Source organism: Daucus carota, chromosome 2, assembly GCF_001625215.2.
Source record: "Daucus carota subsp. sativus chromosome 2, DH1 v3.0, whole genome shotgun sequence".
Classification (NCBI taxonomy): Eukaryota; Viridiplantae; Streptophyta; class Magnoliopsida; order Apiales; family Apiaceae; genus Daucus; species Daucus carota.
In genome coordinates, this window is record NC_030382.2 from 16,705,393 (window position 1) to 16,718,463 (window position 13,071).

General features: G+C 31.1%; 1 long non-coding RNA gene across 1 annotated transcript; it reads right to left on the minus strand.

Annotated features, from left to right (window-relative positions):
- Positions 1-2,206: 2,206 nt before the first annotated feature.
- Positions 2,207-3,589, minus strand: LOC135150252 (uncharacterized). Its single transcript, XR_010288555.1, has 3 exons — positions 3,487-3,589; positions 3,076-3,163; positions 2,207-2,267 (listed from the first exon to the last, which is right to left on the minus strand). It is a non-coding gene; the product is annotated as an uncharacterized LOC135150252 (long non-coding RNA).
- Between the last annotated feature and the right edge of the window lie 9,482 nt (positions 3,590-13,071).

The following is a 13,071-nucleotide window of genomic DNA, read 5'->3' on the forward strand; positions in this document are numbered from 1 at the left end:
CGGTTTTTAGACAAGCTCTTGAAAATTTTGGCCGCAATGTATGGGTGAATAAAGATGTCATTTGCTTAGACATTGGTTTGGACAGCAGACTAAAAATATTTACAACATTAGCTTTATTAAATTCTTGATGGCTCTATGTATTGTATTGTTAATTTAGAATAATTAATATCTCACTCAAAAGATACGATAATGCATGAAATAACCACTAAGTAAATAAAATATCTACAGTATCATTATATTTCAACATCCATTAGATAACAAACTAGGGTGATGTTAAAAAAGGGTTTAGCATTAAATTATTGTATAACTTGTACCTGACTTGGGTTCGCTGTATTACAAAATATATTACCAATGAAACGAGCTTAAAATCTTAATATTGTCTTCTTTGGCATATTCATTGGGTTGTTTTATTATTTATGTGTATGTTCGTTTGAAGTATGTATCATTATGTTATTACTTATCAATGAAGAAAAATTACTGGCGGTGGATTTAAAAGCGGTGAACATATATAACATTAACATTAGTTTATTTGATAAAAATTCGATGCTCTATTTATCATTAGGAATTGATTCAGCAAAGAACGCCAAGAGATTCTACATTTATTTGTGTTCATGATTATGATTGTGCTTGCCTGCTAGACTGTCTTTACATTTTATTAAATACTCAAATTTCGCCAAAATTTCTTCACACTTACATGTCAGTCACTTTGATGATGCTAAATTCAATCTTGATATTTATTAACAGAAAGCTGGTGATGAACAAAGATGGGGAAGGTGGGCCAAGTCAAACTACAAACAAAGAGGAAGCAAATTAACCGGAAGATACAATGGCCTTGGCAACATATGTGTATACTACATTAGCAGGTAATACCGAGCCCCCAAATGATGACGCGGAACAATATACCAGTAGGTGCACCTACTGAGCCTTCAAATGATGCCAAACCGCCTTTTCTTGACATCACCGAAGATTCACCAAAAACTAACAACGCAGGTATGGAAGAGTCCCGCACAGGTAATTTAATTTTATGTTCCATGTTATGAGTTCAGTTGTTAACCTTGATAATACTAACACTGATCTTTCCCTAGCCATCCTCCCTCCACAAGCTGCAGCCGGAACTATTCCAAAGCAACGACGCACGCCTAGTTACAGGTCATTGGTGATGACGATGAGGACATTGATGACATTGTGCATATAAAAACTTCTTATGGTAGTGCAACTAATCATTGATCTTATGGGTTGTCTATCATGTTTTGGAAAACCCATATATGGCCCGTTCTTATGAAGTCTGTAGGTAGAATTCTATAGCTTCATAAGAACGGGCCAGTCATGGGCTTTCCAAAATAGTATAGACAACCAATAAGATCAATAATTAGTTGCACCACCATAAGAAGTTTTTAAATGCAAAATGTCGTCAATGTCCTCATCGTCATTATCAATCACCTGTAACAAGGCATGCGTCGTTGCTTTGGAATAGTTCCGTCTGCTGCTTGTCAAGGGAGGATGACTAGGGAAAGATCTGTGTTAGTATTATCAAAGTTAACAACTCAACTCATAACAGGGAACATAAAATTAAATCACCTCTGCGGTGCTCTTCCATACCTGCTTTGTTATTTTTCGGTGAATCTTCGGTGATGTCAAGAAAAGGCGGTTTGGTATCATTTGAAGGCTCAGTAGGGGCACCTACTTGTGTAGTATCCATATATTGTTCTCCCATGATCTATAATTGCCTTAAAAGGTCCAATGAGTCATCATTTCGGGGCTCGGTATCATCTGCTGGTGTAGTATTCACATATGTTGCCAAGGCCATTGTATCTTTGGGTTAATTTGCTTCCTCTTTGTTTGTAGTTTGACTTGGCCCACCTTCTCCATCTTTGTTCATCACGAGCTTGCTGTTAATAAATATCAAGATTGAATTTAGCATTATCAAAGTGACTTGACATGTAATTATGAAGATATTTATGAAACAACTGAACGGTAATACAACAAAAGATTTCTAATCACTAAATCAATAAACAAATAAAAGAGAAATAATTCTATCATAGATGTATATATATTGAATTTACAAACTTAATAGAAAACGTACAAAAATATTATAATTCAAACTTATATAAAAAAGCATAACACATAATTATACATACATAAATAGGCACAAGCCATACAAATAAAAATTTCACAGCATGTAACAAATAACATGAGTTGTACCAGCCATTACCTTATGAACCATCCTTAGGATGGTGAGGAGAATGTGTCAACACTAACCAGCAACACTTCAAACAAATAGTTGCAAAATAAGAAATTAGCAAATATTTCAAGTGACAAGTATTGAAAATAGTTATATACTTATGTAACCCGGTTTTGTTTCACATAAAATTTAATCTAGGCATGGTTGAGTGAAAAAAGAATAATAATCTATACTATACTATAATAAGCGAACATGGGTATAATTTGTAGTCCAAGGTTTTAGTTATATTTTTTGGTTTGGTACTCTCCTTTTGGTACTACAAGTCTACAAATGTGGAGTCCATTAGTATTATATTGTTAAACAGTTTCAAATACTAAAAACACTCATAACAATATATTATCATATAATATTTCATTAAAAAATTATAATGATATTATAAATAAAATTATAAATATACAATTTTGAATATGTTTTTTTTAACAAGAATATCAAAAAGACATCTATACTATACGTTTGCAATTCGATTGATTAGATTACTGAATCTTTCAAAGGTATTACACGATCGGCTATGTTTGGCAAAAAATTGAATTTTCTTAATTTTTTTTATTTTTAAATCTACATAAACTAAATTCGGATTAAATGTACTAATATATATATATATATATATATATATATATATATATATATAGTCAGTTGAATAATATAATTTAATTAAAATTCAATTCATTAATACTAAAATACTAATAAAATGATGTTAAAACTTATATTATAAATAATAAATTATAAACTATATACCCGCCCGTGCTTCGCACGGGTTAAAGGCTAGTAATCTTTATATGTATTTAAAAGTAATGAGATCAGTTCTGTAGTTGAATATGTGTATAATAGCTCACCTTTTTCTAAAGCCTGTGGATGGGGGCCATGGATGGCCTTCAACCTTCTTCATTGTTCATAAAGTTACTTTGCTCATCACCAGGGCTGCTGTTAATAAATATCAAGATTGAATTTTGCATTATCAAAGTGAACAAAATTTAATTATAAAGATATATATGATACAAGTGAACTATAATACAACAAAAAAATTTAAATCACTAAATCAATAAACAGATGAAATCAAAATAATTCTATCATAGATGTATATATTTTAAATTTACAAACATCAAAGTACATGATACAAAAATATTAAAATTCATACTTATATGAAAAATCTAAAGACATAATTATACATATACAAATAGGCACAAGCCATACAAATAAATATTTCACAGCCTGTGGCGAATGACATGAATTATATGAGCCATTACCTTATAAACCACCCTTATGTTGGTGAGGACCCTTAGGTTTGTGAGTTGAAATAGATTTTAGAGGCAATAGAGTTTAGGAAAATCAATTTATGGTAGAGTGGTTTGATATAGGTTCATGGGATAGAGGAGTGCGGCGGAGTTATGCTTTGCTTTTACGCATCCTCAACTTATAAAAGCTAGGGTAAGATGTATTTGGGTTGGTTGAACAAATATCCAATCTTGGACTTTACCTTTTTCTTAATCAAGCCCAACTAAATTCTAACCCATACACATTAAGTTTTAAATTTATTTATACCGTTCAATATCTTAGTCAAACTAGTGAACAATTTTTAAAACATTTCTTAATTTCACTCTACTCAATCCAACTACTAGTTACCGCGGGATTAAACTACTAGGCAGAGTGCAAAAAGAAATTCTCACCACCACCACACCTATCATAAAAAAAGTCAAAAAAATAAAAAATAAAAATATGATCCATGATCCACTTGGACTGAATTTCTTAGCGGCCTATAATATTATTATGGATGACATAGCATTTGTTGATTTTTAGTATACAGGTGGAAGAAATTGATATGAAGAAAGCTTCTAAAGTTATATATTTTTAAAACACAATTTTTTTTTGATACATAATTGATAACATATTCTTAGAAAATAGTAATATACTTTGTGATATATTATTCTTCTTATTTAAAAATTGGAAATTAAGCTCATAAACTAAGATTACATATCCCAAAAATTTCAAACAATTTTTAAAAAATTTCAATAATTTTTAATAATTTCCAATAGAATTTCTTCCTGATCTTATAATGAACATTTTAATTTGTATCAACTTTATATTATTATATAAAATATAAAAACAATATGGTCCATATAAGTAGTTCAGATTATTTTAATTAATTAAACATCACAAGATTAAATGCATATTAGGTTATGTAAGTTAAGATTAAAATTAGAATATTGCATGTAAAAAAAGGTGAAGACAGAGTAAACATATGCCCAGTAACAATTAAGGATAATTAAAAAATAGTTTCATGTTTTAGATAAGTATATTGGATTAAAAGCTAAGTAATTTGACCACATTTGACTACAAAATCAACATACCAAATAAAAGGTTAAATTTTCATAATTTATTTTAATCAGTATTTACACATTACAATAACATACGTACCGTTGGATCGTTCAAAATGATTTTTTTTAAATAGTTTCATGTTTCGGGGTAGGTATTTGATTAAAGGCCACATAATTTGACTGCATTTGACAACAAAATCCACACATCAAATAAAAGGCTAACTTTTTTTTAATCAATATTAACATGTTACAATAATATAGGTTACACTTTTCTAAGTGATAGAAACCGTTTGTTAGAAACTCAATTTATTGAAATTGAAAATTGAGTGCCAAACAGCCAAGGATGATCTCTTAACTGTTTTAAAAAGAAAAGAAATCAATAAGAAATAGCTTTAAAAAGAACAAGAGATCATTGCTAGGTGGAAGTCTGGGAGAAATGTTTCTGCAAACATCATCAACATTCAAGGCAAGGAGACATTTGTTGAAAATGAGTGGAAAAGAGACAAGAGAATCCTTGAGATTTCATATGCCAGTTCAACTTATGAGCTTACAAGTATTGATCAATCGTTGAAGACTAAAAGCTCGACGGATGAGAGATATCGGTTGAAAAATAACTCATTAGTTGGCAAAAAGACTCTCAACAAGCTTAACAAGAAATATGGACCTGTTAACAAGAACTTTGTCAAAGGAGAGAGCAACTCCTCAAGAACTAATGAGAGTGTGAACATAGGTCACTTTTCTGATAAGAAACTCAAGGAGAAATTGGATGCTATAGAGACTATGCCAGTTGAGACTAAAAAGAAGAGAAACAATAGGAATGGTAAAATTGGAGTTAAGAAGCACAACAATTACACTCCCAAAGCTAGTGCTCCTAAAAAACTTGAAGTAAATGTGATAGTGTTAATCATTTATCTACATATTGTAAAATTATGGTTACTCCTACTTTTTCCAAAGCCTATGTCTATGCCATCTGTTTCAAATATGCACATGCCTGCTATGGACATGATGCGTGGTTTATTATCTCAAAATCCTTATGCTCATCCTAGCATCCTATACATGTTCCATCCATATTTCAATGCTTTCAATATGTCTCAATTTCATTCAAGCATGCATGTTATGAAAAATCCATGTGTTCCTCAAATGACAAATTTGCCTACTGCCCTGAACAATTTTGATACTCTAAAGTCTTAACCTAAACCAAAGATTGAGTTAAATCTTTCTAACGGAGAGGGCACTACAAGAAAAGCGGCTATTTTCGACCGTAAATGGTCGAAATTATTTATTTCGACCAAAGTCGGTCGAAAAATATTTCCGGTCGAATTTAGTTGGTCGAAAATGGACATAAGTTCGACCATTTTTTAGTTGGTCGAAAATTTTGAGGGGAAAATAAAGGGGGGAAAGTTCCCGCCCAAACAAATTCTAATTAATTTCGACTAGTTTCGGTCGAATTTATTAATTTCGACCATTTCTGGTCGAATTTAATAATTTCGACCACTTTTGGTCGAATTTATTTCGAGCACAAAATGAAGGGGGAAAGTTCCCGACCAAAAAATTTGAGCGGGAAAATTACCGCCTAATTCTGTTCAAAAAATTTGGAACTAATTTCGACCTTTTCGACTAGTTCTGGTCGAATTTAACAATTTCGACCTTTTCTGGTCGAATTTAATAATTTCTACCAGAAATGGTCGAAATTATTAAATCGGCCACGTATAATTGAATTTATATTTTTTTATAAAATCACAAATGTAGCTAGTTTAATACAACTTCTTGCATAGACCAACATAAAAATTAAGACAAACAAGAATATCATTTATTATGTGTTTTCATAATTTTTTTTTATTCAATCATACAAGATATGACTGGACTAAAGCTGGATTAGACATACTAGTTGACTATTAAAATCTTATATCAAATAAATTAATATTTTATCAAACTTTAGGAATATGACTAAAATATATGGATAATAATTTTTTGCGATTGGATCAGTGATAATTATTTCATAAAAATTCAAATGACAATTCCGGACTAAACACTAGTAAAAGAACTAGTCAAATTATCACTTAACTCTTATAATCTCAAATCATAATTATTAAACAATTTCTGAAATTTTAAAAATAGGATTAAAATTAATAAATTTAAAATCTGTAAGGTTGGATCATCGATAATTATTTTAAAAAAAATCAAACTAACAAACCACGATCAGACACGATTTAAAAGTAATAGTCAAATAATCAGTTGACTTTTAAAATCTCAAATCATATAAATTTAATATTTGTTGAAATTTTAAGAATATGATTAAAATATATCCATCTTAACATCTATAAGGTTGGATCGTTGATAATTATTTTTTTTAAAATCAATCTAACAAACTAGGAGTATACAATATTTAGATGTACTAGTCAAATTATCAGACTGTCCAAATTTCAAATCATATAAATTTAATAATGTATTCAAATTTAGGAATATGACTAAAATATGTCTATCATTACATCTAAGGTTGGATCATCGATAATTATTTTTAAAAAAATTCAAACTGCTAAACCAGGCGTATACATCATTTAATTAGATGTAATAGTCAAATTATCAGTTGACTGTTAAAATCTCGAATCATATAAATTTAATATTTATTGAAACTTTAGAAATATATACAACTTAACATCTGTAAGATTGGATCATCCATAACTATTTTTAAAAAAATTCAAACTAACAAACCAGGAGTATACACAATTTAAATGTAATGGTCAAATTATCAATTGACCCTTAAAATATCAAATCAAATAAATTTATTAATTATTGAAAATTTAGAAATATGACTAAACTATATACATCTTAAGATCTATAAGGTTGGATCATCAATAATTATTTTTAAAAAATTCAAACCGCTAAACCAGGATTATACACCATTCAAATGTACTAGTCAAATTATAAGTTGACTATTAAAATCTCAAATCATATAAATTTAATACTTATTGAAATTTTAGGAATAGTACTAAAATATGTTGATATTAGATCATGGATAATTATTTTTAGGAAAGTTCAAACTACAAAATCACGAGTATACACTGTTTAGATAGATGTACTTGTCAAATTATAAGTTGACTGTTAAAATTTCAAATCGTATAGATTTAATATTTATTGAAATTTTAGGAATATGACTAAAATATATTGATCTTAACACATATAAGATTAGATTATCGATAATTATTTTTAAAAAATTCCAAATACCAATCTGAAAATAAACACTACTCCCTCGGTTTCTTTAAACTTCTCTCGTTTGAAATGTCGGGACTGTTCATAACATGACACAAATAATTAATTTACACCAAATCTATAAGAACAAATATAATCATGAGTGATCTTGTTGGAGTCATATTTATAAGTATTTTAATACTATAAAATTTTTATACTTAATATTAATATGAAATAAAAGATATTAACTTCATTGTTATATAATATTCTTCTTAAATAAAATTAATTCAAATTTAATATCGTGAATATTATAAGAAATTTATATAATTTACACTAAATTTATATAACTTCATTGTTATATAATATTTTGTTTGTGTATTTTACATTAACACTTTATCCATCTTATAATATTTTTATTAATTTTTCATCTAATTTTTTACAATAGAAAATCTGTTGTACTAATATTATATTAATACATCATCTAATCTAGATAATCTTTTTATATTTTATAAATCTCTTTTTTTTCCTTTTTATACCATACGTGCAAGCGTTTTATACCAAGTAGTACTGTACTTATTTACAAGAAAAGGACAGACCTATTATATTATACTATGTTAAAAACCATTAGTAGTAGCCCAATTCTCACTCCACTCCTCTCCACACTCTACCTTCCTCCCCCGTCTCCCCTTTCTGCTCCCTGCACTACATAGAATGCTTTCTCAAACACTGAAGTCTGCTGTTACAGCTTTTCACAACAAATACATTACAACAATGGTGGCTCTCCGAGAATGCGGCAAGTACCAGAAATCAACAGAGGTAATTCTTGATCTGCCAATCTTGCTCCAGGGATGGAGGCGTTTCATGTCTTTGCCTCCAATATTGAAAAGATCATCTATATCATCTTGGCCGGTTTCTCAAAATTGCAGGTAGCATTCTCACTCTCTCCCAGCAAGTGTAAATGGTTATTATCAACTAATCTCATTACACTATACATATATGTTATTCTGACAATATTTTGTTTTTCCATGGCCTTCCAGTCTAGTCTCCCTTCGCCACCTAAACCCGTCAACAAGGACCCAGATGAAGGATAGAAAGATTTGGCAGAATATGTAGTTCAAAATTAGGCTTCTTTACATATAAAGGGAGGTTGTTTGTTAAGGTTTGGTTATGTAGATTTTGATGTTCCAGATGGAGTTGTAAATTCATTTTGACCGATTATACCTCCGGGCCAAGTCGGTTATTGTGAAATATGATGAAAGTTGTTGAAAATTGTGTGCAAAACAGAGCAGCAGATTCTGCTGCTATTTTTTTTAAAATGTGGTATGCTAAATTCGACCGAATTTGGTCGAAATTATACTTTTTTGGGCGTTAAATTTGAATTTTTTGAAATATTTTGGCAAATTTTTGAATTTTTGAAAATTTTTAAATTTCGGTCGAATTTATAATTGCGACTAAATTTGGTCGAAATTAATTTCGACCGTTTTTGGTCGAAATTATATATTTTCGACCGGGTGTTTAATTTCGACTAGCTTATATTCGACCATCTCCGTTCCGGTCGAAAATAGCTATTTTCGACCAGAATCTGACGGTCGAAAATAGCCGTTTTTCTTGTAGTGGGTGGAGATTGAAGAAAAGGTTGTGAAGCCTAACAAACCTTGACCCAAAGGAATTTGGAAGAATCTATGGTACTTAGATAGTGGTTGCTCCAGGCACATGACTGGAGATTCCTCCCTACTCACAAAGTTGGTAGAGAAAGTTGGCCCTAGCATTACCTTTGGAGATGACAACAAAGGATATACTATGGGACATGGCTTGATTGCAAAAGAAAATGTCATCATTGATGAATTTGTATTGGTGTCTGGTCTTAAGCATAATTTGCTTAGCATTAGTCAAATTTGTGACAAAGGATTTAAAGTTAATTTCAATCCTGTAGCCTGTGTTGTCACCAAGAGAGAAGAAAACAAAGTGGTACTAATTGGTCAAAGAAAAGGAAATGTGTACATAGATGATTTCAACTCAGTCAAGTCAGACTCTATCACTTGCTTATTTAGCAAAGCAAGCTCTCATGAAAGTTGTCTATGGCACAAAAGATTATCTCATTTAAATTTCAAGACAATGAATGACTTGGTCAAGAAGGATCTGGTTAGAGGAATTTCAAGACTGAAATTTTCCAAGGAAGACTTGTGTGCTGCTTGTCAACAAGGTAAACAAAAGAGAAGCTCTTTCACAAGCAAAATTTAGTCATCAATTGTGAAGCCACTTTAACTTCTACATATGGATTTATTTTTACCAGTCAATATCATGTCCATTTCCAAGAAAAAAAAAATTTGTCTTGTGATTGTTGATGATGTTTCAAAATTCACTTAGACTTTCTTCCTGCAACTAAGAATGAGGCTGGGCAAATCATTATCAATCACGTCAATGCATTAGATAATAATCCAGAAGTCAAGGTTGGAAGAATCAAAACTGACAATAGAACTGAATTCAAGAATGTAATGATGAAAAAATTTTGTGAAGGAAAAGGAATTGTTCATGAGTTCTCTGCACCAAGAACACCTCAGCAAAATGGTGTGGTTGAGAGAAAGAATAGAACCTTGATTGAAGCAGCAAGGACCATGTTAAATGAAGCACAATTGCCAACCTAATTTTGGGCTGAAGGTGTGAGCACTGTTTGCTTCACCCAAAATATCTCTCCAATTACCAAGTCTCATAACTTGACTCCCTTTCAACTTTTTAAAGGGAAAACGCCATCAATTAGCTTTCTTCATGTCTAAGTGCTATGTTCTGAGAAATCAAGGTGAAAACCTAGGAAAATTTGAAGTCAAAGCAGATGAAGCTATTTTTGTTGGATACTCTAGTGGAAAATTCTACAGAATGTACAATTTGAGAATCAACATTGTTATGGAACCAATTCATGTGGTTTTTTATAATAAGAAAATTCAAGGCTTAACTAATGAAAGATTTCATGAAAATCTCAAATTAGAAAATGAAGCTCAAGATATGCGCTCCATTCTCTGCTATAGCTATACTCAAATCTTATGAAAACAATTTTGTACTAACTCAATTTTTTCAAAACTTCCCTTTTACATCTATTATTTGCATTTATTTTTAGTCAGGCCATTATATTCTCCCATATTAGGATATATTCTATAGATTTCTAGGTGCAAATCTTTGGTTCTCTAACAAAAATAAATATAAAAATGTCTTATTTTCAAATTTTAAGTGTCAGATGCCAATACACTGGCTATGCGGCGGCCATATTACACATTTGGATAAACAAACATTTTTGACGACGATCTAAAAACTCATAGAAATTCGAATCAACTCAATGTTGATGTTAATTGTTATTAAATTGTACCAACAAGTTCAGTATTCTCTCTTTTACTTTATTGTGAAATGTTCTAATCTTTTTTACTTTCTATAGCTAGCCATCAACTTGATCATATATTATGTTTAGCTTTGCGGCGCAGTTAATCAAATTGGATGATATTAAACAACCGGAAATAAGTTATTTAATTTTCTCATGTGCCGCAAAAAAATACATTGCTGAGAATACTCGAAAGCAATATGAGGAACGCGGTGAGTTCCTTCCATTGCAACCAAATTCAAATGAAGTGGCGGCCAACAAATCACCAATTAAGAATGCAACTGTCACCACTGGTACATGATTTTAAAGTTTTTCCGAACACTAACTTTAGCTTTCACAGCTTCACATATTACGTATAAATGTAGAGAGAAACCATAGACTCACCCCCACAAAGATACACATACTTGTAAGATGCTAGCTTTATTGTATATTTAGGCCTATGTGACAATATATGTAGTTTGTTTATTTCTACTAAATTATACGTTGTAATTAGGAGATGCTGATGAAAATCAACCGATGGAAGAGGAAAGTTTGGAGATTTACATAAGGGCTATTTCCTTAAGTAAAGCACTAGACAAAGTCATCAAAGGTAGTTTGTGACGATCCGGATTTTCATAAATTGTTATATTATTTTTATTCATGATATTTCAAGAAAAATGAGGAATGAAATTCAATATATTATTCAATTTGGTAATTTTCAAAAATATTTGATCTTACTTTCTTTCAAAAATACAGGTTTTAATTTGTTTTTATTTTAGTGGCACCAAATCCACACTCCCGGATTTGAGGGATGTCACATAGTTGATAGTTGATACTATCATGTAGATTGTTTGCAAGCTCTCACATTTCTTTGTAGCCATTTATCCTCTTTGTTTGAGCCTTTCTTGAATATGTAATTTCAGAAGAAAACAATGTGGTGACTGATGTCCCAGATGATGATTCTGCTCCCACGAAAGGTTGGGTTGAACAAAAACGACAGATTCGTCGACACAAACATAAGACTAGGCTAGTGTCTGAACTTTATCGGATAACAAAGAACCAATGGTGTAGCAGGTCTTGTGGCCGGTGACTTACTACCAGTAGAACCTTCAGGATATTCTCCGTCATCACAGGGTCCGGTGATAAAGGAGGAAATACTATCTCAACCTCAAGATCCACCAAATGATATGCCAACTATCCGACACACCACCATATTTGAGGTTGTCAACGTGGTTGAGGACTTGGACTTTGAAGAAGAATGTAGTGATATACGCGTCAAGAGGAGGTGGAGGCAGGCTTAAGAAAGTGGTAAGCTCTTTTACACATATAGGCCTATATAATTTAATTGATTATCACTTGTTCCATATTAAACAATGTTTTCTTCCTTCAATTAATATAAAAAGAAAAAACTATGATTTCTTAATACATACCAAGTATTAATTGCGTTCAATACGAATTCGACCATGTGCGTCACTCAAATTCCATGGAAAACATACGTGAGTTCGAAAAATTGGATAGAAGTTCACTTTATCATTTCATGCAAAGCCTGAACCACCAGAGGTAAAGCGGCTAAGTTCGACCCGACATTAATAATTCCGGTCGAAGTTAGGCGTTCGAAAATAATGTTATTTTCAACCGCATAAATTTGACCACTCGCTCCCGCTTTTTCCCGCCATGATATTAGTCTAAAATAATTTCCTGTCGAATATAACTAATTTTGACCGGAAACGGTCGAAAATAGCTATTTACGACTGGATTTTGACGGTCGAAATTAGCCCTTTTTGTTGTAGTGAACATATCTTTCAACAAAGCACCTGCACAACTAGTTTTCATCTTTTAATGTGCATTTAGTTGGTGCTCGTTAATTTTCTTCATATTTGGGGAAGTTAATGCGAAATGTTGCAGAAAACACATCAAGCTTTTTAATATGTACATTATTGCTCTAAAGATATAATATGTTTGTCATATAGAAATTGAGAAAT